The 25440-nt window shown below is 37.0% G+C and overlaps 2 pseudogenes; one reads left to right on the plus strand and one right to left on the minus strand.

Moving 5' to 3' along the window:
* The first annotated feature begins 11802 nt into the window (after positions 1-11802).
* On the plus strand, positions 11803-11917 carry LOC139976563 (U2 spliceosomal RNA; annotated as a pseudogene).
* Positions 11918-11966: 49 nt separating this feature from the next.
* LOC139976576 (U2 spliceosomal RNA) lies at positions 11967-12062 on the minus strand (annotated as a pseudogene).
* Between the last annotated feature and the right edge of the window lie 13378 nt (positions 12063-25440).

Consider the following 25440-nt stretch of genomic DNA (forward strand, 5'->3'; position numbering starts at 1 on the left):
TTCCATCGAGTTATACGACTTATTGTATGTTGTGTGAAACATAGAATGTTAACCCCTCCTATATTTCCTACTTTAACCAACTTCTATATTCCATTTCGTTCATTTAATCGTTTTATACCATCTTAAAAGAATATTACTAATGTCTTAACGTCGCTAACTTTAAGCAATATTGTTATTTTACAACAGTCAAGTCTTCCAAAATTCCTGCTCTTTTACAACGTTTTCATTTTCAAAGTTGGTCAGCCAGTTGAATTGGCCCTCTCATGCATTATAATATCACTTTCTACCCCAACATAATATCTCGAGAAAAGCTGCTGCCTCACAAAGATGGTTTCATTTCATGTTCCCGTGTGCCTCGTAGGCGATAACAAACTATTAATTGGGGCGAATCCATGTTTTGTTTTTTTTAGAAACTGTTTGGTCAATGATAACCTGTCCCAGAGACAATCCCTCCAGTCGGAATCAGTTATATACTGCGCCCAATGACAAGTTACCTCAAAGGTACCCATTTAACCCCTGGGTGGAGAGAGGCAAGTGAGATCAAGCATCTGCCCAAGGACACAACGTAATGAACTAGGCAGAAATCGAACCAGCAATCCTTGGATCACGATTCCGAGGCCTCAGCCAATTGGTCACCACGCTCTACCAAAGATTCTGGACAGCTAACCAAATGGAAATATTCAGTACGCTCTTACGTTAAACAACAACAAAAGAGGAGTATTTCAGGACTGGCAATGATATACAACACTTCTCTCGGGCTTACTCTAATGACGTCATTGAGATGAAAGAGACCCTAGCAAAGACTTCTTCATAAATGACAGTGACAGTAGATGGAAAATATATCATTCGCGACCCAAGAACCTTGAAAACAGTGAGCATTAAATGTTGGAACTGTGGAGAGATGGGCCCTTTTCGGAAGGACTGTCCCTACCCCACCCCACCCCATCCCCTCCCTCCCTGAAAAAGGTTACCCTACAGAGGAGGAATAAAATCAGGAACACGGGAAGTCTGTATTGTAAGACAAAGATGGACTGGTCCACATGGTAAGCCCGTCGATGTACCACTCTGATGGAAAAGGTTGCATTCTGTGGGTGCGAAAGGTTTTTTACGTTAAGCTAGAGCTGGAGGGTGTCGAAGTGAGCATAATTTTAACTTGACTCACCCTGGGGGAACTGAACGGTACTGAAATACTAAACTCCTCTCATAAACAAAACTCACAACTCAAGCAACCCAAAACAAGGCCGACCGACGGTGGCAAACAACCGACAACCCTCCCCCCCCAACCCCAACCAAAAAACGTAGAAAAACAACAAGGCAACCCTGGGTCTGTTACCACTACAAATAATTGCTTAAATAACAAAAAAGGCCATTTCCTTTCCAGATGAATCACCCCAACCCTCCAGATTGCTCAGACAGACTGTTGCATTCAAGTTGTAAGTTAAGGAATAAAAAACAATATTCATAGACGGATGGTGGGTAATTTAATTTCACCAAAAGGTGACGTTTTATCCTGAAATTCCAGTAGATACATTAATTTTGGAAGAAATATTTGCTGATCTTGAATATTAAAAGGTAATTTCTGGACAGGGAAAGTCACATTCTACATAAACAAACTTTGGTCTGACATTTGGTAAAATGCAGATAGCATTTCAGGAAAGCAAAATCGGACACTTCAAAACTTTCGACTTTAAATTAAAATTATCATTTTACTTATGCAACCTAATTAACCACATTGTTAATAGAATTTTAATAATTAATGGCATTGAAAAAAGTTAATTAGATTAAATTTAAACATTTACTTTAAGCTCAAATATACACGTTTTCGCCTTTTACTTATGGTTTCAAAAATAGTAATATTAACAAATAAATCACTATTTGTTAAATGTGATGTAATAACAGCAACCATTGTTCGGTTTGTGAATTAGTTGATAACCTATCAAGAGAAGAAGTTATATTTATCGACAATGAATCAAGTTAGGAATTGGATGAAGTATGTATTCATATATTTCGTTCATGGAAAAGTACAATACTTTCATCCTACGCATACTGGTTTGTTTAAGTTTTCAAAAGCATTTGACAGTCACTGCGAAACTCGCAATGGTATATTCTTACTCATGTCTTTGTTACTCCTTTTGTAACCGCATAGCTTTCTGGAATGTGTTGAAAAGAATCCATACAAAGAAAAAATCTCTGTTCATTCGAGACAGTCGCCAACAACCTAACTTATTAAAAAGAGAATAATAATATAACAGTGTGCTTTGTTTCGTTCTTGTACATTGTTTGAAAATGAAGGATTCAAAAACAAACAATGAATGAAATGATTTCATCCACGAATCAAAGCAACTATTCAACTCGTTAGCCGTATGTAGGAAATACAGAAATAGGTTTTACTTTCATAATTGAAGAAATAGTAACTTTCAAAAAGTGAAAATTACAGTTTCTCACGAACGACATCAATGAGCATTCTTTGCAATAACTTTCTATAGTTTATATTAACTTTATTTACTTTTTTAAGAAATATTCTACCTGATAAATACACTAAACCGTTCCCATCTACCACCTATCTGCTCTCGGCTGTCTACAAAATTCAGTTTCATAAGCTGCAACATATCAATCAGAAAAATGTTGTTTGCATTGTTTCTTGCAAATATGTTCATTCTAGTTATTAAACATAACAAGTGCCATCAATAACTACATTCTGAACTGTTTGAAATTAAGTCTAGAAAAACTTTAACATCGCCCTCACTTTCAAGGGGAGAATCATCGCTTGTTTGAAAATGAAAAGCTTTGGTCTCTAGGCCCCTGAAATGCTGCTTTGTATATTTTGGTCTATTTTAACAGTAACACTTTATGTTAATTCAAAGGTAAATAAAGATAGTCGTCATAAACAATATGAACAAAAGGTAACACACTCTGCCTGTCATTGGCAAATCATTATATCTGTCTTAAGACGATATATATACACGAAATTAATACACACTTAGTTTCTATCATTACGTGTAGAGGTTTTTTCAAGACTCTCAGTTTATGGATAAAAATGTAGTGAACAAATACTACCGCATGTTTCACAATATCTACTAAATATCTTTTAATAAAGAGATTTTTATTATTTCTTTCCTATTCTTTATACTTGTTGATCATCGGGTTTTACGTGACCCGCCCTGCGGGATCCAAAACGTCACGGCCAAACGGCACTACCCAACCATCCCATTCTGACAAACAAAACTTAAGTCAAGCGAGCCAAAAAAGTAAATACGCCCACCTACCTGCAGAGACAACCCAACCAACCACCCACTCAAACATACAGACAGTAAGTGTATGCTGTGTGAATAATGAAATGTAAATCCCTCACTACTTATCCTTAAACGCTACCCAAGCATCTATCATCCATTTCGTTTCCCATCTTACAAGAATATTTTTAGTGTCTTAACGTTCCTAAGTTTTAAACACTATTACTATTTAACATGAGTTACGTGTCCCAGTTCCTACTCTCTTTGAACATTCAAAGTTGGCGTACTAGTTTAATTAGCCCTCTCATTTCTTATAATATCACTTTCTTCCCAACATATGTTTTCAAGAAAAGCTGCTGCCTCACAAAGATTGTATCTCATTGATATGTTCCCGTGTGCTTCGTAAGCAATATCAAGCAACTTTCAATTGGAGCTAATCCATATTTTTTTAAGGAAAGGGATGGGCCCTTGGGTCGTTGAAGCTGCCTCCCATGTAGGCAGGTGGTGTAGACCTCCACTTATGAATCAGCTGCTGTGATAACAATATTCATCTGGATCGACATCTAATTTAAACTTGAGCAGGTCTTCTACAGTTCTTGAATCGTAAGTTAGCTCACCGATGTCATATCGCAGGTCCCGATGAAAGACGAAGAATGCTTCAACGAGACAAAAAAGTAATATCATTAATAGTTCGATAAGCAGTAACATGATTAATGTTCTTCGAGATGAAACACAATTGGATCGCTGTATCTATCAGTACGGAGTGCTTGTTAATCGCACCCGTTAAATTTCCTTGAATACAAAATAAATAATTGCATCTGTAACGCAGTAACGATGCACGCAACATGGATAGAGAAAAAAGCCTGCTCGTAACGCATTTATTGAACATGCCGTGGTCTCTCATGTTCATGAAGTATTTGCGTGTGAGTTGCCAACGTTTTCTTCTTTGAATACAAATGATATGTTTTTTAATGATTACGTTATATCACTAAGTATATTGATCTATGTGATGTGAATCATAGATATATTCATTTCCAATGAATAACGTGTATTTCTCTCAATCCGCTAAATGTAACCGATTGCAGGTATGAAAGAAGCGTGTCATTATATTGGGCTATGCAGTTATAATTTTCCTGCAGATATTCTGTGTGATAAAAGTTGTCATTATATTTTAATAGAGCCATAGATTAAAAGATTAAAAGATAAGTAAGATTACAGATGAATAGGTCTTAACCGAGAATCACGTTTGAAGTATATATGTCATCGTAGACATGGGGTGGGGTTTGGGCCGGAGAGGTTGGTGTAGGCTTGGAAGTTTGAAGAAATGTTCCAACTTGAAATAATGGCATTCCTGGTACAAAAAAAATGATGCAAAATGATGTCAGATTTCCTTTCCACGATAGCCTTACCAAATTTTTTGTGTATTTCATATCAATGAAGTCATAAGTGACCACAAAAAACAGGTATAATGCTTGCTATTTGTGTTTTAATCTATCAAGGTTTTATAGTCTGACCTATTTCTACCACCGTAAGTTTACTTTATTTAACACCGTAACAATTCCAGGAAAACAAGGCGTAAGGTTCATCGAAAAGTGAGTGCTACGGTGGGTACTAACTTTTTCTATATTCGAACATCTTAGATGTTCCTTATAAGTGCTATACTGTGCATATCAGATGAGACTTGTTATAATTATAAATTAAATAATGTGAGAAGTGTTGAAGGTACCAAACGAGTGTCACGAGGGTAGTTTCATAAGGTTCCGAGAAGTGCCCTAGGAGAGAGGAAACCTACAGGCAAGGGAAATTGTGATAGGGAAACTAACAAATTGGAACCTCATTAAGTACCGGGTCAGCGCCACTTCTGATAGAACTCGGGTCATCTTTTGGAAAGTTCCTGATAGGTGATCCTGTTTTCTACAGCATCTCTGTAAATAGCGTGCCAACCGGACATCTGCAAAAGAAAAAATAGTCCGTGATTGGAAAACTTAATAGACCTTTAAACAATGCGGTACATCAAGAGTCGTGCAATAATGGTGTAAAGATGAAGTATTCAAATTAGTTGAACTAATTTAAACACCATTATGATACAATGCATCGAGATTGACAAATACCAATCAATATATCTAGACCGCAAATACGCTAAATTAAGTATAATTTTTGAAACACAAATACCAAAACGATACATCTACAACCGTTGAAAGCAATGTGATGAAACAAACCAAAATAAGCAATGATGATTAACCTATGCTAATAAAAACAATATAGTTAATCTTACTTAAGAAAAATATAGCATATACGATGTACCTCTAAAACAAGACATCACAGTATCCCCAACACCAATAGGAATAGATCCATAACTTCTTAAACACCTAGACTATATCTAGAATCAATAAAATGAAAACCTAATATTACAATAAGAAACCAATCAAAGGGATATGTACAGAACCGAGGAAAGAAGTAATAGCACATTTGGATTCCTAAAGAATAGTCATAGTAAAATCTATCCTACGGAAAGATCAATACTTTGAAATCTCTTTCAACTTATTGGCTAGTCAGACGATGCCAAGAAACGTCTCTTAAAGCAAAATATGTTTGTGGGTTTTCAGTTGGGTTTATGGTGGTTGTTAAACAGACTGGGATTGTTTTTGGTTTTGTTGACCTTTGGTCCGTGTCCGTTTTCTTTGCACGTAAAAAGCACAAAATATGATCACAAATGCTGAATGATGATATAAAAAAATATCCTTAATTAGCAAACGATTATCTATAAAGCCTACTCAAATACTTAAAATGACATTTCCAGAACCATGGAAACATTTACAAACCCTTAAACATAATATAGGAGAATGCAGCCATAATAAACAAAAACTTGTTATCGTCAAGTGTAAGTATTCTACCATTTGGATCTGTTTTTAAAGGTATATTTATATTAAATGCTATCATTTTCCCTTCTGTGTTTATCTTGTCATGTGATATACTTAATAACTTAAGATGACTACTGGTTATATCTTTGTCTCTTGTAATTAATGTGACCTTAAAGGGTTGTACAGAAAAAAAATCGATTATCGTTATGTATCTAACATAGTTTTAGGACTTTCAAGAATGGATAGACGATAAACTCCTCCTTCTTCATTCAAATACCGTGTAAGATAAATTTCTTTTCATTTCTGTCAAAGCTTACAAAACTCAAAATCGTTTACATCATTGGCTAAGGTCATGTGTAGTATCTGTTCTTTTCCCTTTCGAGGGGAATGGTGATGCAAACCCGACGATGATCACACAGTCACAGTCTCGATGCAAGGGGACTGGGGCAGGGAGCTGATCAGTTGTTTGGTAGTTTAGTTTCGTGCCCAGGGTCTTTCCTGGGCGACTTTTCCTTAATAAAAAGCATTCACAATTATTAAGCATACTTGACGGCCTGAACCGTTCGCCTGATGTATAATTTATACATGCATGGTCTTCACTTGACCGTCTATACTATGGTGCTTAATATTCATTTCCTTGTTTTTTGTGACAGCATATTAATTGATATTTTAATAGGGTATAAATAAGAAATTTCTCCGAACGATTAAGCGTTTTATTACAATTGTTATATTATGACTTTGAAAAGTATAGAAATACACACACAATGCCAGTTGCGTATAAATAGAAACACTGTTCAAATGAGCATATATAAACTCTCAATAATAGGTGTTTTCGTTTAACGAATATGACACAGAATCACTTTATACTTTCACTTATCCAGGTAACAATAGACTATTCACTCTTTGTAGATTTTTACTTTCCCCTCTGTGAATAAATTTGAACAATATTTAGAGGCTTTATTGATGCATATTTCTCACTGATCAAAGATACTAACAAAATGCATACATACACGTATCATTTGATACAGGTTCACTATTTATACGTATAATCTACCTTTAGTCAATGTTTCATCTGGTTTAACAGTCTATGGGAATCTTAAGATATGAAATGCTATAAGACAAGACACGATTCACTTTATACCACTTTACAATGAATATGTTGAAAATTCTATTGCCAACGTTCACAAAGGTTGTAGTCACATCCAAGAACCTTATTTGATATACTTTGAGGAAAGCGTAGTGACGACTGCTGCTTAAAGTAAACATGCACCCAATATTATGAAGCAATCGAAGCGTTTTACTATTCAATTTATATTATTGTATACTCGTAGACCCCAATACATCCGGCAACAATATAAAAGATGTGCACCGTAAGGTTTTTCCTTAATGAGGATTGCTACTAAATTCAGTTCAACATATATTCAACTGTTTTTAAGCGGTTCGTTAACTTTTCGCAGACCTATTCTGCAATGTCACTTTCCAGTTAAAAGTTAAGGATTGAAAAACCCAAATTCTATATGTACAAAGGACAATCTCCGTTTTTATTACTCTGCTTTGGTATTAGTAACTATTGAATCAATGATCCATCAGAAAAATGTACGGGCAGATATGTCACCGTTAAGGTACATGTTCGGTGACGTTCAACTATAATCGTAGTACTAAATAATATTTACATGAAAGTAAAATATTCCACATCCCAAATATCTCACAACCGAAAACAATCTTTTCATCTGACAGTAGCTTCATTTTGTCAAACAAATCCATTCAGTGCTCTCGGGGAAAGACATTATCAGGAACATATCGACGAATTACGCAAGATTACAAAAATCTCCAACTGCTTGTACAAGCTGTATGTTACCTACCGCAGATTAATGTTGCTGTGTCGCGTTCCTGTAGAATGTTTAGGGCTGGAAATCCTCCGTCAGAGTATCTTCTTGAAATAAATAACGATTGAATCCATATCTGAAAAAGCATTCCATCGTACACAAACGTACGGACAGATATGTCTCCGGTGTCACACAGCTCGGTAACATTCCACTCAAATCTAAGTACATCTATATGATATTTATATGAAGAAGAAATATCAGAGAAGGCAAAGTCAAATCATAAACGTCGAACGAGAACAGGTTGACCTGATAGTTGATCCATCTTTACTATAAAAATAACAATAAGTTCCCTTTGGAAAACGACGCTAGCAGGAACATTACGAAGAATAATATAGAAAATGTAAAATCACTACATTGAACGATTTCGTTTCAATAAATATTAACTGTCTTTAAGCTGTGCGTTAACGATGTTACCGCAAACTATTTTTACAATGGCCCGTTCCGTTAAATGATTAGGATCGAACTACCCAAATTCGTTTAAATATTATCTAAGTACTATATAATATTTACATGGAGAGAGAAACTCATCTCCTACAACCAAAGAACAAACTGTTGATCTGATAGTTGGTCCTCCTTGACAATAAAACTATAAACATTTATCCGGGAAATATCGTTAGCAGGAACAAAACAAAGATTAAACCAGAAAAATGGAAATTCTGTGCATAATAAAATTTTAGTTAAATTAGAATCGAAAACAAATCATGAACTTACGATGGATAATCTCCATGTGAGTATTCTGCTTGGAAGGTGTAACGCTTGAATCTATGATACATATCCACAAACAACTGATTGCACGCAATATTACGGCCAGATTTGTCTCCGGTGTGATTTGTCCCCATGAGTTTGAACACTTATCGAAGTACTATATAATACTTTTATGAAAAATAAATATCTGAAAAGGCTTCCCATAATACACAGAAGTTTGTACAGATATGTCTCCTGTGTGACACATCTCGCAGACTAAATATTTTTTTGACAATTAAATATTTGGAAAGCCAGTCTGACATCCTAAAGACAACAATGCTGATTTTTAGTTAGATTTTTGGCAGCAAAAGTCAAAATCAGCATGCGGAACGTTTCTCTAGCAGGAGCATTACGAAGAGGAAGACAGGAAAGGTAAAATAATCCATATTGATAAATTTCATTGTAATGAATCATAAAATGTGTTCATCTGGTGCGTTAGTAACAGAGAATTAATTCTGTTGTCGCATTTTCCACATGGTTTGATAACAAATCGTGAACGTTTTACTGATATTCTCCGTGTGAATATCTACTAGGAATAAATAACGATTGAAGTTATCATCCAGATCGAAAAGAACATTTCATTGTACCCAAAAGAACAAACAGATATGTAACCGCTCTGTGATATCTCGGTGATGTTCAACTCACAATCTAAGTACTATATAATATGTATTTATTAAATATGTAGAAAGACCAGGCCACACAACAGAAAGACAGGCGAATAACAATATGTTGATCTCACAGTTGATCCATCTTGACAATACAAAATACAATCAATATTCTTGAGAGAAAAAACCTTTTAATGAACATTTCGAGGAAAAAACAGGAACACTACATTTGCAAGAATTCACTTCAAAACATCTTATTTCACATTTAAGCTGTCAGTTAAAGCCGTTCCTGCAGATTTATTTTGCAATGTCGCGTTCCAGTTAAAGATTAGAAATAAAAATCCCAAATACAATGAATAATCTCCGTTTGTGTAAGCTACTTGGATTAAGTAGCTATAGAATCCATGATCTATTTCGGAAAGAGCGGACAAAATGTGTATGGTGTTTCAAATATAAGTACTATATAATATTAATATGACGAAGACATATCTAGAAAGTCATATATCCTACAACTAAAAAAAGAAAGTGTAAATCTAATAGTTTGTCCATCTTGACATTAGATAATATAGTCAGTGCCCTAGGAAATGTTAGCAGGATTTTTATGAACAATACATAGAAACAAAGAAAATTTCTATATTGTGACATCTCAGTTCAATAGAATGCAAGTGCACTTTCCTTTTTAACATATTTTAGAAGGTGTAGGTTTGAAAGAAAGTATTCTTCCCTAAACATATAATCTTTGAATCTAAGATACATCTCCGAGAAAACGGCCGATTGTACGCAATACTACGAACAGATTTGTCTCCGGTGTAAGTCATCCCATGAGTTTCAACACTAATCTAAGTACTATATATTATTTTTTTATGAAAACGAAATATTTGTAAAGGCGAAGTGATATCTACAGGCAAACAACATATTATTGATTTTTAGTTAGGCTATTAATTAGAAGACAGAGGAAGATAAAACCTACAAATTGAAAGAAAATTAATTAAATCGCCAGCTACCTTTTCAGTGTTGCGTTAATAACAGAAAGTTAGTTGTTGTCCCGTTTTCTAGTTGGAGGTTTAGGATTGAAAAACAAATCATGGAAGTAAGATAAATATTCTCCGCTTCAAATCGCATCAAACATCATCGCATTGTACTTTTTACGTGACCCGTCCTGTGGGAACCAAAACGTCACGCCCAAACGGCACTGAGAAACCAACCGCCGCTCATAAACAGAACTCACAACCCAAACAAGCCAGAAACAAAAGGCCCACCGACCAGCGGTGACAAACAACCCACCACCTCACACCCGAACATTCAAAGTGCTACAAATGGACGCCCAGCCCGCAACGAAACAAACTGCCCTCTCCCAGCATACCAGCGCCCGTACAAGGCATTGGCAGACCCAGATAAACTGCAAAGATTACCTTCAACTTTATTATCCTCCGCATAAGGGTTTAACTTTTGAAAATCATTTGGCAGCCAGTGTGAAACTCACAATGTCATAAATTTTATGACAAGTATGATAGAAAATATATTTATTCACACGTTCGGAAAGATGAAGATGCATATACACAAGGCATACTTTGAATGAACTTATATGTAGTTTCATTCATAGGTGAACTATTTTCTTCTGTAGATGTATGACGTATAACTTTGCTTACCTGTAGACATATAAGATGATTATCACAGAGAGGACGAGTATTGCGGCAATTACGATCATCACCACCGTCATTATGTTCTTCGTGTCTGCAGAAATGACAGTAAGATGCACAAATATATTAATATTGAGTAAATCGATTAACTTCACCGCACATGGGTGCATGTTCTTGTGATTTCAACATGACATACTTGTGTTTATAACATATGTACTAACTTTGTAAAATGTGATACAATTGGAAATTTGGCTTGGATACAAGATTTCGTCGAATTTATATTTTTCTTTCTGCACCAATTAAAAATTGCCCAAAGGAGGTAATTTGTTCACAGTGTGGAATGGAGGGTAATGTTTTGGCGCCTGACCCTCGTCGTATGTAGCAAAGGTGAAACGCAAGGTGCAGCCGGCAATGGAATATTTTCTACTTCCAGTTACAAAGGGTTCTAGACAGGGTGAAAATATGGAGGTCCAGGTGCCCTCTGTGTATCCCTTGTTGACACTGACCCCTTACCGACCCCTGCGGACCCCATGCGGATCCCCCTACTGTCACTCGCTTCCCGAAACTCCTTCGACAGACGATTCCAGCAGTCTGTCAAACAGTGACTCGTTTTTTTTTTTTTAAATCGTGTCCTGGTTTGATGAGGTCGGGGAGCCCTCTCTGAAAACGTCGGCTTCATGTGATTCCGTTGAGGAATTAGGTATCAGAACCCACATAAAACGGTTGGAGTCATCTTTATAGTCAAATATGACTAAATTATTGTCAATATTCACCCTCAGTGTGAACGGCATGAGAGAGTCACAAAAACGTAGTCATGTTTTTTCAACATTGTAAGCATCGCTTCTCGGCCTTTTGGCTAAGATCATGTGTAGTATATGTTCCTTACTTAAAAAGTATGAGGATAGTTTTAAGGAAAGTCACCAAGGAAAGAACCTGGGCACGAAAACTAAACTACCGAACGACTGATCCGCACTCAACCCCAGCCCCCTTGCGTCGAGTCTGTGGTTGTGTGATCATAGTCGGGTGTTTATCACCATTCCCCCTTGAAAGGGAACAGATACTACACGTGATCTAAGCCAATAGGCAGAGAAAGGATATCGACTACGTTTACATTCAGGAAACCCACAGCTGGGGAAGAGGATGCAGATTTATGGACATATAAATGGTTCCAATGCCGGTTCAGTTGGTTAGTTTTATATCGTCCCATCGTTTGGTAGATGTTTACCGGTGTATTAACTCTAGCAAACACCGGTTTACTTATGTAGACCAAATTTTTATGATGCTTCCAGGAAATAGGAAGGGGAATTTTGAAGCTTAATTGTCAAATTCTAAGGGAAACAGAGGTCCGCCGTGAATATGAAGACAGGTACAAAAGATGGTGTACCTTGAAGCCGGCCGTTTCGTCTTTATCAGACTAGAAGGGTGTATAAGTTGCGCACCAGACGCTATGCTGTGTAGTACTGTGTAGTCAGAGCTCTTCGTCGGAGAATTTTCGAAACTCTGCGCAGATGTCAAAACTTGGGGTTTCCTCCGCTGATGCCGCTATAGAGAAATTAATGAATACAACTGTCACTGCGCTCGCACACGAGCTCAGAGGCCAGCTCTTGGTAGACAGTACGTGATCCGGTAGACAGATATTTTTACTCTTATCTATTTTCACAAGAAGTCAACCTTAGGCATGGTGGTATTCCGGACAGGGTGGTGCGTCTCATTTGCTCCGCTCTTGTTTGGGTTGCCCCCTGTTGACCTGTCGCCGCCGGCCCTCGTTCGCAGTTCCTTGCGGGATAGGGCCTTGATGTAATTTTTACGGGGACGTCGTTCTGCCGGGTCGTTGCGTTCGGTGCATTGGGGGCTGGGTGGTTGCAGGCTTCGTGGCCTTACCTCGGAGGGGGTTGCACACGGTGCCTTGGTGACCGATCTGGGGGTTATCATTGGCGATTGGGGGGTGGGCTGTGCCCGGGGACCGACTGTGACGGCTTGGGGAGTGCCGCTCATGTTTTGGCATTTTTTTTGGCATTGTTGATTTATTTGGGATTTATGGGGCTGGTTCCAGTCCTTGACCGGCCGTGTGGCGGGGGACCGTTCGTGGTCGGTGGGGCGGGGCTTTGTTTTGTATGGGGTGGGTCCTCCGGTTTGTTCGGTTGCTGTGTTGCACCGTGTTGTTTTTGTGGGGGGGGGGGGTGGTGGGCTTGTTTGGAGGAGTGTGTGTAGTGTGGATTTTGGGGGGAGATTTGCTGGCTGGCGGGCAGTCCTGGAGGCGGTGAAGTGTGGCATCCGCCTTCAGGTTGAAGGCAATTTTGGCCGTTTATTTGGGGCTGCCTTTTTTGGACGGTGGTGTGCTGGGGAGGGGTGTTTCGTTTCGCTGCGTGCTGGTCTTCCTTTTGTGATTTTTTGAATGTTTGAGTGTGTGTTTGGGGGTTTGTCTCTGCAGGTCGGTGGGCGTATTGACTTCCTTGGCTCGCTTGACTTGAGTTTCGTTTGTAAGAATGGGATGGTTCGGTAGTGCCGTTTAGCCGTGACATTTTGGATCCCGCATGGCGGGTCACGTTAAAAGCACTCTATGGCTAAGTATGGATATCCCTTGGAATCGTCTAGGAAATGGCCTAGAACCTTATTGAATGTGGATTACAAGTTGATGAGTATGTTTTGTGAAATCGTTTAGCACTCGCAATGCAACTTATTGTAAGTCATCTCTAGACTTGTTCCGTTAGCGGGTATTGTATCCGTTAAAACTTTTGGTCGATGAGTCACTTGACTGATTCTGTCATAGAACGTGGTTTGTTGTGTGGGTTGGTCTCTCTTGATCAACAGGCCTTCGACATGGTGGATCACGACTTTTTAATGAAAGTTCTCGAAACGTTTGGACTTAATCCAAATTGTTGTATTGGATTTCCATTTTATACAGCAGAAGTTTAAGTTATGTTTCTGTAGAGAAGGGGACCGTCAAGGATGCCCCTTATCTCCACTGCATTGTTTTATTTAGAAAGACAATGTCATATGTTTAATAAAGATGTTCGTTTCGTTACTTTGGTGTTGCCGGGTGGTTAGAGAGTCCAATGCGTTCAATACGCAGATGATGTTACATGTATAGTTTCAAGTCGGCCCTCTTTCAAGGCCCTCTCTGAGAACCTGGTGGTGATTCAGAAAGTTAGCTGGGCAAAGTTAAATCCTCTGAAGACAAGCGGTCTTCGTCTTGTTAGGTGGCGATTCAAGACGCGTCTTTCAGTGCGTCATGGTTGCATCACCATATCGAAATCAATGGTATATGGTTCGGCTGTGACGCACCTGGTAATGTCACGTGGAAAGAGATAGCAAGCTTGTTTGAGCGCAGACTTGATAGCTTTTTTGAGCGCTGGTTGTCTCTTCTTGGAATGGTGATGGCCGTAAAACCGTATTGCGGCACCTGTTCTGTGGTACCCGGGCATGGCTTATGCCATCCCTCGCAACGTATTAACTTGACTTGAGAGGGAATTTGGTCTGGTAAAACAGAACTTGTAAAATGGGTGGCTTTATATGATACTTTCGTCACTGGGGACTAGGGTGCGGTTTATTTACCCAGCGAAAACGCAAACTATCAACTGAGGCAACTCTTCGTAGCAGTAGAAAATGAAGGTTTGTGATATTCGTATTTTGCAGATTTTGGGGTGGCTTACATGTGCGTCGTTACGGAACTCGGAACCACATCGTAGTACGTCATCTAATGTTATTGTTAGCATTATTGAAACATTGCGTTACCAAGAGCGTTCTGTGGATTTGTCTCGGACTTCGAATATCAGAAGATCATATTAGAAAAAGCTGTTTGACCGAGCCGTCCGCACAGAATCGTCATCCGACCGATGTATTGCGATCTGTACATTCTAGGTTACATAATACAAGGCTTTTTCGGACATGATATCTGGTGACCGATTTTGCTCAGTAGGGCAGAGTTTTGTATTTTACTGGTTTGATCCGTTGCTGATAAGTTAGTTACTTTGTGTAGGGTTTGTAACGTTTTGGATTCCGCTTAGCGCAATACCTAAAAGCACCTGCAATAACATAGCAATATGTTGACTTGTTTGAAACTGGTCCGTCAAATCAATGAAAGCTACAACCGGCGATGTCTGTTTAAAGAAAATAAAAGACATAAAAATGATTGCATTTTGAGATAAAGGGCAAACCGAGAGTTGAAATGTTAAATAACATACGTGAATTCGTTTGTTGTTATTATTAGTATTATAGTATTATGTGTATCTGAGTAATGCTGCACAAACTTTGACCACGTAAAACAGCTAGTTTTGAAATGTTGGCATTCTACCTGGAACCCCTTGAAAGAAATATCCCTGCTTGTCCGATACAATTGTCAATCACTTAATTGATCATAAAAAGTAGATATAAAAACATCGTGTGCTTTGTTTCATTTTTTAACATTGTTTGATCATTTAGTCATAAGAAAAAATCAATGAATGAAAGTAATTTCCTCTACGAATCAAAACAAACTATTCACCTTATTTGCCTGTACGTAGGAAAAACGGAGAAACAAGTTTCAATACGTTGGAATTACATTTTCTCACGAATGGCATTTATAAAGATTCTTTAAGTAAAGTATAGTGGATTAACTTGTATTTTAAATAAAGTTATGACAAATGAATCCGTCTAATCGATACACTACACTTTGAAAACTTTCTTTGGATTTTTGTTGGACCTTATAGTGTTCAATAAGAATATTAATGTGGTGATTGTATTCATTGATCGATTAGCATTAAACTTACTTTCGTGAACAATTTACTAGTTATAGGAAAAATGGTTAGCAATTATTTCTTTTGATAAAATTGTATTAAAAAAAACATGTCTTACTATAATATGGTAAAATTTGCCTCCTTCCTTCAAACGCATGAAAAATGAAAAAATCAGCATATATACCGCCCGAAATAAGTGTTTCGACTGAAAATGAGATACTTAATCTTATTTCATTTAAATAGTACTCGCTCTTTTTCAAAAAGTTAATTATTATTTACACCAAATCACTTTTCCTTCGATTGGAAAAGGGAGCTTGTGTGAGCTAGATGAAAGAACTAAATGAGATTATTTCTGTTTTGAGAACATCAAAAATCATGGATATCTCTGTCTAAATCACTTCAAAATAATATTAAACAAAATATGACTTGTTAGGATAAATAAATATTAAACCCTGTCTGTTCTTTTTCTGATGATCCTATGTTAGCTAGATTAACGAAATAGTAGACAAAACTTTGATGATCTTCCAGGCAAGATTAGAGCGTGTTACATGAGATGTAGTTTCCTAACACTGCATTGCTAAAGAAACTGTTAGATGTGCTGCAGTGATAGTGCTAGAGATGACAGTGCCATGGATTCAGCTGTAAGTATTTCGGATTATAAACGTTCTACATAACCACTGACATTAAACAAAACATAATAAACAGCTTCCTACTTTAATCAAGTTGCACAAATAAACTTCCAATAATGCACAGCTACAGTTTAGTTTATGATGTTTCCATATTATTTCTTACCTACGTTTTAATTATTTTGGGAGTAGTAGATCCCTTTAAAGCTCCAGATTATGCAATTTGTAACATGGGAATACCCACAATTAGCTTAGGTTTTGTTCTCCTAAAATTTCACAGTATTTAATATCAATACATTGTACGTGTTTCTGTATGTTTAGGTTAAACGATTGCAAATAAAATGTACAAAAATGTGAATAATTAAGGTTGTGTCTTCAATGAGTTTCACAAATCTGATGACTCAGGAACAGGACCTCTCCGTCCCCCCACTATACTTAAGGTTACACAAACTGGAGCAATAAATACACGCGTAAAAATATTTGATTACTGTTTTATACTTTAGTATGTTTCTTTAACTATGTTGTTCGTCTTGTGTTTTAGTATTTGGAAAGTGGATTAAGATATTGTCTGCCAGCAATGTTTCCAAAGGTCAGGCGGTGTTCTTTAAATATAGCTTTCCCGTTCAAATAACGTTCTTACAAGCTTCATATTATACAAATATCATAGAGTAATGTCTTACCTTGATCGGTTCTAGAGATGTTAAATTCACATCTGTCAGTATACTGTGATGTAGCTTGGGACTCCAACGGTTCCTGAGTAGCGATGCATCCAATGGTTGAGTTCTGATCACAAGAAGATACGTATACTGAAAGCTTTTTGGTTCCGTTATTATCCGTGTAACGTTTCTGATAATCACAGCCTTCGGGTTTGATTACTTCCAGATTTATCGGTGGATACCCGTCTGTTATTGAACAAGATAGGACGACGTGGTATGATGCAGATGGAGATGAGGAAGGGCCTTCACAAACAAGAGGTGTAGGAGGCTGGTAGACTGTAAAGAGTAAACGGGAGTTATCATCAGTCAATGATAGATTAAAAGTACAAAAATCCTCACGTTGAACGTTGAACTCAAGGAAAGTACCACGAGTAATCCTCCTCAATATATTGAACATTAACTTAAGTCAATTTTTATTGAATTTGCAGCAAACATATCCTATTTTACCTTTATTATACAAGAAAGCTCATTGGCACTTAAAGATTGCCGACACAAATGTGGTGCTAGAAACAAAATATGGCAATATTACGTTAAGTCATAATATTTAAGTGTTGCATTCGTATAATAACATTCACGGACTGAATGTAAAGAAAACTGGCGAAGCTCTCACATGCAATATGATACTTAACATGACTCCGTGAGCATTCTACCTTAATTAGCTATGAATAATTGACGAATGCTTCCACAATGTGACGTTACATTGTAGACACCTACACTTGTTAAATGCTTGACTATGTTAAATATACTTTCTTTTTTTGCAAAAAGTGTCTCGGAAGAACATTTCGAACCACTCCTATATACTATATATAGAATTCCTGTTTAAATATGAAATCAATATCATTTATCGAACCTTTGAGATGCCACAAAACGAGATTAGAAATACAGATGCTATCTTTAATAATTTTGCACAGACCGAGAACGTATTACTGTACTTTAGTAATTATCTTGTTACGAGTTCACTGTTTATGCGTATACCAGATCTAATACTTGAGTCAGTGTGGGATAAAAACATTAAAATACGATGTTGTTGTAAGGCATGACAAGATTGTTATTACAATACATTACAATGTACAGACTGATAGCTACATCCGACCAAAATACAAAACATGCATCAAAGTATCACTCCAAGAAGGTGATACAATTATCATATATCACTAGTGTTACCTATAATATTTTATTAGATCAAAGAGCGCATGTCATCGGGTCGTGATCACAATCGCAATGAGACTGGAATATTATATTTATATATATAATACGAGACGGAAATGATCTTGAGCGTGATAGAAATGGACAATTAGACCATATTGTGAACTTTATGGACTGCTTTTCTGCTAGTTATTTTTTTCTTCGTTAAAAGTGAGAGCGTCTGTCAAGACTTTAAAACTTACCAGCCCTACCGATGAGTGATGAGTAGCAAATGTATTTCATTTCTTTGATTTTCTTAATGATAAATAAATATCATCTCACAAAGGAGATCGGCAGAGTACTAAGCGTTTTGTGACTGCTAACTGTATTCTTTTGGTCCGTTCGGTTACAACATTTTACCGGGCTAATATTTCCGGTATTATCCCCAGCCCACTCCTCCCTGTTCATATAAAGCCTGTGTTTTGTCACTAAAACCGTGAACGAGATATAAATGAAGGAAAACATCGTTGACCTAGAAAAGCTGGAAGTTGATATCAAATAACAGTGTGTCCTACCTGGATATGTCTTTGGAAGTTCCCAAGAACAGCTATCAGAGAAACCTGTGCTGGACATGAAGTCTAAGTTTCCCTGAGAAGCAAAACAGCCCACTGATGAATTACCACTACACGAGGTAATATAAATCTTTAACACATTATCTTTACCTTCACGTGAATAATGCTTCTTAAAACTACAGTCTTTTGGTTCAATAACGTGTAAGTCTACAACTGGATATGCGTCTGGAATGGAACATGTCAGTTCAAATTTATAGTCATTATTCGGATGTAAAGTAAGATTTTTCCTTTCACAGAGGAGAGGTGAAGGAGGACGATAAATGGTAAGCAGACGGTAAGTATGTTGAACGAGAAGTATGTTATAGTAATCATCGAACAATGATACATGGTAGGTTCCAGCATCTTCTGGTTGGAGGTTTAGGATTGAAAAACCAAAGTCATAATCAAAGTACGATTGATAATCTCCGTGCGAGTATTCTACTTGAAATAAATAACGATTGACTGTGTGATCATAATCCGACCTGAAGAGCTCAGTGTAAGCAAAAGTACGGGTAGATGTTTCTCCGGTGTGGGCCATCTCAGTGAAATTCAACTCTAATCGAAGTGTGTGTATATATCTATATGAAAAAGAAATATCTCAAAAGGGAAAGTCACATCCTACAACCGAATAGCAGTCTGTCGATTTCATAGCTGGTCCATCTTGACAATTAAAATCACAATCGCTACACTCGGAAAAATACATTAACTGCAACAATAGGAAGAAGAAAATATCAGAAAAATGTACAATCTCCATTGTTAAAGGGATCTTATCTTACAATATTTACGCTGTGCGTTATAATTACCGATGCTTAGCTCTGCAGTGTAGTCTTCTCTCGATAGAAACCAATAGTAGAGAGAAGGTATTCTAGAAGAGATTAAGGTTCTTGCGCATGCTCGGAAGTGTTCAGAACATGTAATATCAATGTAGCCACGCGTCTAAGAACGCTGATACTAAAATAGTAAAATAAAATATATTAAACAGTATTTTTCAATGAATTTATACAAATTCCCTTTCTTTGCTGATGGTACGATCTGTGTCGACTATAATTTTGGAAGAACAACGTATTCGTCTGAGCCTCTTTCATTAACATGAAGTTTGCCTGATGGGAAGTGGTTGATAATTGTAGTAACTATGAAAGAATGCAACAAGGATGACATATTACTTACAAACATTTGACACAGTTTCTTGAACACCCGGGTTCTTTTTATACATGACAGCAGATACTAAGTAATATAATCGAAATTTATTTTTAAAAAGGTCAAATAGAGGGAGGGGTACCCGACAAATATGAGACTAACAATAAGTTGTATTCATTATTATAATATATTTAATTAAGTCTGATAATAAATTGCCCCAGGCCAACCCTGGCTGTCGACGTCAATGCTTCTATAGTTCGTCAGCATTTGACCATGCAGTCACCATCAAAATCGTTTATACGCGTAACAGACACTACAGTATAGACGCAGTTTGTGGCTATGGATTCTGATTAAAGTATGAAGAACAATCAAAAGTATCTTGGAAAATAAAAACAAGAAATATTAGACAAGAAAGGAAAACGATGATTCGATACCTTAGCGAAATGAGTTGTTGGGCGCTCGGAGTACATTCCGAGAAGCCATCATTGCATATTGTTATTACTCGTAGTATTCAACATATTAAATTTATGATTAATATATTTTGTTAATTTATTGTTGACTCATAGCACTTGTTTGTTCTCTTTTATCCAGGATGACGTTAAATTGACAAGTTGCTCATGTTTAATTATGCAAAAATAGGGCAAAATTGCAGTTCAAAAGAACGAAAATCTGTGTATCCACCGTCAATGAGATAATAGTGATTCATTACCTTACGAATTAAATTGGTTGTTTTTGGTAACTTTATATATGGCAAAAGAGGCAAGTGGGAATGAAAATACAAGCTGAACGAGAAAGAAAGAAAGAGAACTTGAAATTAATCCCAAAAGTCGACGCTTATCACAGAGATATGCTAGAAAGAAAACGAGAACATATTTGTACCCAATCGTCTTGAACTGAACACGTGGAAAGAACCTTCAACGTAACAGAACTTATAAGTAATAGGCGTAAACACTTATGAGAATATGTAGAAAGATGCTTTTTACTGTTATTAATTACAATGTTGTGTATATTTCACACTCATATACGCTCTCTGTCCTTCTTTGCGTCTTTGTCGACTGCTTTCTACAAAGAATCTTGACAACAACAAATATGAGTGTGTGACGTCATATTACCAGAATACACTACCAACAAACTGAACAAGAATAATGGATTTTAATTTGTTCTATCGAAGTTTGCTTTACAGAAAACAGATCTGATTAATACTGATGAAATTAATATTTTTAGATTGAATTACTGACAAGGAACATAATTTAAAGGGTTCCAGGATAACTGCCCGGGTCAAAGCCCCCCCCCCCCCGGAGAATTCCCACTCCGGACAATTCCCAACCATAACAATTCCCCCCGGACGATTTCTCCCCGGACAGTCCCCCTCCTCGAAAATTTCGAAGATTGATTGACAGCCGATTTAGGCGGGGTTTACGCTATCAGTCCAGTAAAAATGAGGGTGAAGCTAGAACTAACTACAACAGAACATTTCATGTGTTCATATTGTTGTTGTGTCCCCACTGAAGCGTGACTGCATATATTCCTTTTGCCTCTGGCAAGGAATAAAAAAGGGTCAAAGAAAAGTCCACCAGGAAACAAACGCGGCTATAGTGCGCGCGAAGTGCGCAGTAAATGTTAAGGTTATCTTGTTTTACTACATTGCAAAAGTATTACATTGGTAGCGTGACAGGACGAAAGTGGTAATTCAGATCTCTATGTAAGTAGACAAAAGTAAACCAATATCTTACACCTTTATGTGGAAAAATTAAGCGAAAGTCACTCTCTACATGCAGACGTGGTTTACACACAGAAAACGGAAATAAATAAATATATCACCAATGCACTCTCGCACAAAGATACTCGTATCCTTTAACGTCGCGATTATTTTTTTTCCCAGGTGAGTTGGGCCCGTTGGTTATGCTAATATAAAATAATATAGTACGCACGCACAGTTTTTACTGGTAACTAGCGTTATAAAATCGTCCCAATTTGGTGCTCCCGATTGACAATAATCTGTGGGCCAATAGTGTCCGGGGGAAATTGTCCGGGATGGTAATTGTCCGGTGGGGAGTCCACCGGGGTAGGATATTGTCCAGGTGGAGTTTTCTCTGGTAAGAATTGTCCATGGTGGGTATTACCTAGGTGGGAATAGTCCGGGGGTACTTGTCCAGGGGGGTTGTCTGGGGGAGGGGGGTAATTTTCCAGGGGGAGTCACCAATTAAAGAGTGTGACATCGTATAACCATAATACACTACCCATTTACTTAACAAGGATAGTGGGTTTTAATTTGACTTTCACACGTTGCTTTACAGAAATTTTACGTGCTTAAATTTAAAATGGTGAGTGCTGGGAGATCATAATACTGCTTAAAGTAAATGTTACTAGATTACTTACTAACTAACAATGTATTGCAGGTTCTCGTAAAACATGAATGTGAACTGAAGATAGTAAACGTAGGGAAAATAATGTCGCTCGTTCAAAATATGCCATGAACTCACTGTTTATCTTCACAGATTCGATACACACCAAAACCAACTGAAATGACAACAGTCCAATTTCCTTACCATAAAATGTTGCCTAAATTAAGTTAATACACCATTAATTAAAGACTATAGGTACTACCCTCATTTTATATTAATACTTGGTAAAGTTTAAATTTTTTATAGGCTCTCAGGTCAATGCCTATGTGAATCCTGCAATGGTGTCGTCATCCTTGGTTGTAACTAACATATATATTAAAACATATTATGTTCTAGTGTAGCTTATATCCGTCACACTGCGTGCGGTTTTCCGTTCCTTTAAATTACATATGAAGCCTATTAATCAACACAGCAAGGCTTCACTGTATTACTGTACTAAAGTACTCGTGTGTTTGTACGGTAATGGAGCTTATGGTTAAGAAAAAGAAGTCACTTGAGCACACCCACAGCCCACTGACTTCGGAGCAACACGTGCAAGGAAACACTTTGAAAGAGCTAAAAGTCATATTGGGTTAAATTTGTGTACTTTAACGATAACAGGGCACTAGCAGTTACAGAAGTATTGCATTGATTGCATTGATTGTGTTGGTGCGATTTAGTATTCCAAAATTGTTCTTAGTCTGAAACATTTTCTAAGTGGGTGGGGTATTTTTATATGTTAGACGATGACTTTCAAAATGATGAATATACAGTTTTCTCATTGTTGGCGTGCACGGCTAATTATATAAATGATAGACTCACCTGGACTACTAGAGATGTTAAATTCACACCTGTCCGAATACTGCGGCGTGGAAAGGAACGCCAGCGATTCCTGGGTAGCGATGCACCCAACAGTTGAGTTCTCATTACAAGACGTAATGTCAACAGAAAGCTCTTGAATACCGTTTTCATCCGTGTAATGTTTCTGAAAATCACAGCCCTCGGGCTCAATCATTTCCAAATTTACCGTTGGAAACCCGTCTGTTATTGAACAAGATATAGTTACGTGGTAGGAACCAGATGGGGATGAGGAGGGTCCTTGACAAACAAGAGGTGTAGGAGGCTGGTAGACTGTAAAGAGATGATAGGTGTGATGAGAGTAAAGGGTATGTGGAGATTCTTCTTCAGTCAATGATAGATGATAATTACCAGCATCCTGTCGTTGAAGGTTTAAGATGGAGAAAGAGAAATCAACCTTAGCAATGTTAGACCAGTAGGAGGATAGATCTTCCTCGATATATTCTACCTTTCCTTGAAATAAATATTGATTGACTGTCTGATTCAGTTTGAATTGTAAACCGTTGTAAGAGTAAGTTGGTTTAGAGGGAACATCTCCATTAGTACGTCTTGTAAAGTTCATCGCTACTCGTAAACCATTCATATCTATAGTAATATGAATATCCGGGAACGAGAAGTCACAACCTAGCATAGCGTAGCATTTCTTTGATTTTACTGTTTGTCCTTCTGTGCAGTGATAGTTACAACCGATTACGTTACAAGTATATAATGCCAAGAAGATGGCAAGATGACAGAACTTTGAAACAATGAAACCATCCATGTTTTAATAACTAACGACTTTTAAAGTTGTCCAACGTCGCAGACGTGCGTTTGTGTCTACATTTATTTGAAAACTTATAGAGATAGAAAGTGATCTTTGTTACAACGCGCATGCGTCAATTTGCTTTCAACTGTGCATGACTGGAAAATATATTTCCGACATGACAACATACATATACGAGTGTTTCGAATTTAAACATCGCTTCGTTTTTCTATTTAATTTGATCAGTTATATTAGCTAAGAAGTAATGATTTTAATATAACATTGTTATTTAATGACAAACATATTTTTATAAGAGTGAGTATGTGTGTATGAATCGTTTGTTGTCCTTTTGTGCTCTCGCTATTAATTTAATGCTTTTACGTGGCTTTTGAAACAGTACCCTACAGTAACATCAAATCAAGTTTTAGTATGTAACGAATGTCATTAATATACTTCCTACTGAGTTAGACCGAGAAAAACAGAAGATGAGAATGCAACGTGGAGCTTGAAATGAAGCACTGGCAAAGCATAAGCACATATACATTATCTTAATCATTTTAAACTGATACATCATGAAACGGAATGACTGTACCTGAAAGTGATGATGCTCTTATGTTAAACATTGAACAAAACTGAATTCGTGAGCATTCTATTTTAATCTGCTCTGGTGACCTGACGAGTGAATTCAAAATATGATGCAACAGTTTAGATAACAACACATCATCATTTGATGGCTAAAATAACATCTTCCATATGAGGTATTAACAAAAAATCCGGATTAACTATTCTGTTTTTCTTTTGTTAGCTTTATATTTCAAATCCAGGTGAATTATTACATGTATAGTTCTCGATCATCCGCATCAAATTATTTTAGTGTTTCTTTATCACAGTTTAAATACAACAGGCTCGTGCACTCATATGGTAGGAAGATTAGTGAAACGCATTTACAAATGGTGAAACCTTGATTACCCTACCATTGCTTTTTTTGGTAGAATCCTTAACCCTTACTTATTGAATAATTTTGGAATAAAATTAACGGCATTTTTCATTGTGCAATTATCAGGTAATTTATATTGACTATGCACACCTCGATAACGAAGGTCCAAGCCGACTTTGAACTCAATTCGCTTCCAAAGAATATGGCAAAACTTTGTCAGAGAACTGAACATCTGTCTCCATTTTGATGGTCCTCTAACCCGCCTTACCTAATAACCATCAGTTTATAATGGTAGTTTTATAATGTAGAAATATATTCAAATTCACTTCAGAAAACAAAAAGACACATGATGTCATCCTTGTTAAGGAATAGTTAAAGTGGTTTCTTATTAAACTGTTTGTATTTTTCGCAAACATCTAATTATTTGGATATTTCTGTCCGCCTTTTTTTCTTCAATCAGAGTAACTTCTGAGGAATTTTCAAATTTACAGTCACGCTTTGCCAAATGTTTCAATGATTATGATTACTCTGAACATATGTCTCTAACACTCGTCGGCTTTTAGTCATATATAACTGGATATGAGTAGATTCATGTTAGGTAGAGCTTACCAAAAAGACGGTAT

The sequence above is a fragment of the Apostichopus japonicus genome, chromosome 11, assembly GCF_037975245.1.
Source record: "Apostichopus japonicus isolate 1M-3 chromosome 11, ASM3797524v1, whole genome shotgun sequence".
Taxonomy (NCBI): Eukaryota; Metazoa; Echinodermata; class Holothuroidea; order Aspidochirotida; family Stichopodidae; genus Apostichopus; species Apostichopus japonicus.